Source organism: Sinocyclocheilus anshuiensis, unplaced genomic scaffold (genome assembly GCF_001515605.1).
Source record: "Sinocyclocheilus anshuiensis isolate Anshui unplaced genomic scaffold, SAMN03320099.WGS_v1.1 scaffold380, whole genome shotgun sequence".
Taxonomy (NCBI): Eukaryota; Metazoa; Chordata; class Actinopteri; order Cypriniformes; family Cyprinidae; genus Sinocyclocheilus; species Sinocyclocheilus anshuiensis.
In genome coordinates, this window is record NW_015557081.1 from 959,056 (window position 1) to 963,446 (window position 4,391).

The 4,391-nt window shown below is 38.9% G+C and overlaps 1 long non-coding RNA gene across 1 annotated transcript in view; it reads left to right on the forward strand.

Annotated features, from left to right (window-relative positions):
• The window catches only part of LOC107676919 (uncharacterized), a 6,557-nt gene extending 4,710 nt beyond the window's left edge, over window positions 1-1,847 (forward strand). The window contains exons 2-3 of the long non-coding RNA XR_001632790.1: window positions 1,358-1,443; window positions 1,609-1,847. This is a non-coding gene — a long non-coding RNA (uncharacterized LOC107676919). The remainder of the gene's footprint in view (window positions 1-1,357; window positions 1,444-1,608) is intronic.
• Window positions 1,848-4,391: the final 2,544 nt, after the last annotated feature.

A 4,391-nucleotide genomic window follows, 5' to 3' on the forward strand; every position in this document is an offset into this window, starting at 1 on the left:
CAGCCTGAAGTTGATGTATTTCCTCAGCGACCAGCACGGATCAGCTCCAGGCATGACGAAGTGGATATCGTCCTCTTTTGGAAGGCCAAACAAAGAAAGTAGTTTCGCTTTCACAACGAAACACACAGCGTCTTCACGACATGGCGGCAGCAACAATACTACAGCAAGAATAAAAGTTACGGCTTCTTTCTTTGCGTGAACATTTGGGTGGCGTTATGCAGATCTTCCCACACAGTGACGTAGATATGTGGGGGCGTGTTAGAACGAGCCGTTTTAGGTAGGCGTGGTTGACTCTTAACTTTTATAAAGAATATCTCTTTGGATTTGAGACTTTAGTCTTTGCAACTTCAGGGATCTTATCTATGCACAATCAGCTTGTTACACTCCAAAGAGAAAGAAAAACTTGAAATCGCATCATATGACCCCTTTAACAATGCGGATAAACATTGACCACAAGAGGGAGCTGATGATCAGCAGTTTGTCACCGGCCTTACACACATTCAGACTTTTGCTTTTTCTTCAGTATGAAAATGTTAAAGCATGTGTTTTGTAATATGGACAGTGACCCAATCTCTGAAGCAACTTTCAGTCCGTTGGCAATAAACTAGTATTTTAAGGTAAAAACTGAAGTGTAGTTTTTCATCCGAATCAGAATCAGGCAGAATCAGACTTTAGGTTCAGTTTGACACAATCAGATGCTTGACAACATGACGCTTGATAATAGTCACAACAACAAGTGCATTTAAGAATAAATTCTGCAAATGACAGCTCAGTGACATATTGTCACGTAACAGAACACATTTCACCCCATAAACAAGCAAAATGATAAAAATGCAGGAATGGAAGATGTCACGCGACTTACCTGTAAGTGTTTAGTCTTTGTTTACAAGCTGGTCTCTTGTTGAGCTCCCTTTCAGACCTTCAGATGAACAAATGAATCAGTTGTTGTTGAGTTACATTTATAATATGTAATTAATCATTTAATATTCATATTATAAAGCATAATTACAATCATAGTATTGTCTCTGTTGTTGTAGTCTTACTGTAGCTAATAATCTACTGGACTGATGGTAATAGAGTCAGTTGGTGTGTGAAGCTGCTTCATGCTTTAGTAGAGCAGCAGTGCTTTGCTTCTAATCAAAACCATGTTATATTCAGTCCATGTACAGAAAAAAAATCTGCCTTTTAGCAATACTGTTATTTACTATGAAGCAAAGTTTGACTTTAATTTTCATTGAACCAAAATATTATTGATACATTATTACTTATGTATAATGTAGTTTAAACTGACTGTAATATGTTGAGTTTTTGCTACACAATATGGAGTGATGTGTTTATTTATGTCTTTCCTCTACAGAATAAGGGATGTTTGGACCGTTACACAGCCAACAGAAGCATGTGGACAGACATTGACTGTGATGATGGACATCTGCTGATGCACAGGTAAAACTTAAAACAGTTCAGTGTGTGTTGTTTGCTTGTAAATGTGTAGGTTACCATCATTTTCTTTTTGAAGGAGCACCCCTTTGAAAAGCAAATGATGGTAGCCTAAGTAGGTGGGGAAGAGACGGGGGTTGAAAAAATGTATAGGAAATTTTATTTTTTCAGGCCAGAAGTATAACCCCTGCTGGACATTGTTCTGGAACTCAGGGGGGGACTCCATGATCCCCCACACCTTCTCACTCACGCCAGACCATTCACTCATATCGTGGAGATCTGGCTGGATTTGAACCAGCAACCTCTGAAACCGTGAGGCAGCGCTCTTACCACTGAGCCACAGATCTCTTGTCTGAACATGTGCAGGAACTTATATTTCACTATTCTCTCTGTCATTTTACAATAAACCAGTTAAATTTCAAACCCATTGAGCTGGGGTTTGAACCCATGGCACCACTGCAGTTCTGATCGTATGTCACGTGTGTTTAGCCATTAGTGCCACACTGGCTTTCACATTGAAAGCTTGCATTTGCACCACTTTGTTGGATATAATGCAATACATGAGCTTTAATGTAAGCAATAGTGGGGCTTGAACTCAGGACCCCACAATCCCAACACAACACTCTGCATCCTGAGCCACTGGAACAAGTGAGTTACAGGTTGTTTTGGACAGGTTTTATTGAGAGCTTTGGTTTATGCGATTAAAAAAAAAACCTTGAAGAAAGACATTTTTTAAGAGCATTTTAAGTGGTGTTTTGCTGGAAACAGTAACAACAACTGAACACAAGTGAAAGTGGGATTTGAACTCAGGACTCCACGATTCATTGATAAACACGTTATCTCATGCGCTACTGCGTAATGGCATCTGTTGTTTTTTAGATGGAAACACGATAAAATGGCAAATTACTAATTTTATGAGCCACAAAGTTTGCAACAATTTGTTTTTTGTTTGTTATGGTAGATAAACAAATAAAGTAATAGTAGGATTTTAACTGACTGAAACACTTTATAGCTATTGAATTTGTGGTGTTTAGGAGTATTTTTTTTTTATTATTATTAAAACTGGAGGCAAAAATGTATTGATTCAGCTTGACATGACACTGTTATTTATGGATGTCCATCATCACAGTCAATGTCTGTCCACATGCTTCTGTTGGCTGAATGTAACAGTCCAAACATCCCTTATTCTGTAGGTGAAAGACATAATTAAACCGACATTAATTCATACAGTGTAGCTAAAACTCAACATATTACAGTTAGTCTAAAGTACATTATACTTAAGTAATGATGCATCATGAATCTGAAACTGAAATTACAATGAGACTTTCCTAAATAAAAGTAATCCTAAATGGCAGGTTTCCTGCACATGGACTGATTCCTGTCTTGGATGGTTTTCATTAGAAGCAAAGCACTGCTGCTCTACTAAACTATGGCACTTCACAGACCAACTGACTATTAATCAGTCCAGTAGCCTATTGCCTACAATAAGACTACAACAGAGATTACAACGATTACTTTTAATTCTACTTTATAATATCATATCAGATCGAGACGGCGATTCATTTAAAGATTATAAATGTAACTCGACAATAACTGATTCATTTGTTCTTCTGAAGGTCTGACTAGGAGCTCAGCAAGAGAGCAGCACGTAAACAGAGACTAAATTACCTGACAGAGGAGCACTGCATCTGAATTGCACATCAACAAACACTTAAACAATGACTTAAATACCTTAATTAAGTACTGCTAGACGTGTGCTAGTAATTTTACACGAGAAATACACTGGAAGAGAAGGAGACTTACAGGCGAGTCGCGTGACATTTTCCATTCCTGCACTTTATCACAGCGTGCGTCTGTTTTGTTTATGGACTGAAATGTGTGTTGTTAAGTGACATTATGGGCCTGTTTACACCTGGTCGTTTCATGCGTTTTCGCTGATCGGATATCTTTCTGATTTGTTAAAACGTTTCCATTTACACGTGGCCACATTAACGTGTCGTCGCAAAACAGATATAAATCCGATCTTCAATTCCTGCGCTATATTTAAAATTAACGGAGTTCACGTCAACGAAATCAATAAGCGCTGCATTTGATTAATTATCAGCTCATTTCAAGATCAAAGACCGCAATAGGAGAGCGCGCGGCATCAGCACTGGAAAGATAGGTTAGGCACAATACTTTTAATGAAGATGATTGTGTGTTGACCGTCTGCGTCTTACTTTCAGTTTCATTCGCGGCAGTTTGTTTCTTTCGGCTTGCAGAAGAGATACTCAGCTAACTTACTCGTCCGCAGCGATGCGTGTTGCATTAGCGCAGTCTGACTAATGTCATATAGCCTATAACTCCCTCTCACACGTTTATTATTTTAACATTTTGGGAGGAGTAAAATTTACATATGTGGTTTCAACAACCAGATGCATTTACACTTGTCCAGTTTCGTCTGGAATGCGGCCCAGACCACCTCCTGAAGTGGTTTGAGCGATCGGATTTATATCCGCCTCGAATGCGTTTCGGAAGGCATTTACACCTGGTCTTTTCACGATCGGATAGCTATCCGATCAGACAAAACGCATGAAGTGACCAGGTGTAACCAGGCCAAGTCTGTAACTGAACTGTCATCTGCAGGATTCATTAAATCGGTTTGCACGTGTTGTGACTATTATCAAGCGTCATGTTGTCAAGGATCTGATTGTGTCAAACTGAACCTAAAGCCCGATTCTGCCGCCTGGTGGAGCGGATGAAAAACTACACTTCAGTTTTTACCTTACAAATCAGTTTATTGCCTATAGACTCAAAGTTTCTTCAGAGATTGGGTCACTGTCCATATTACAAAACACATGCTTTAACATTTTCATACTAAAGGAAAAACCAAATGTCTCTTTTTATTTGGTTAAATGTGTGTAAGGCAGGTGACAAACTGCTGATCATCAGCTCCCTCTTGTGGTCAATAAAAT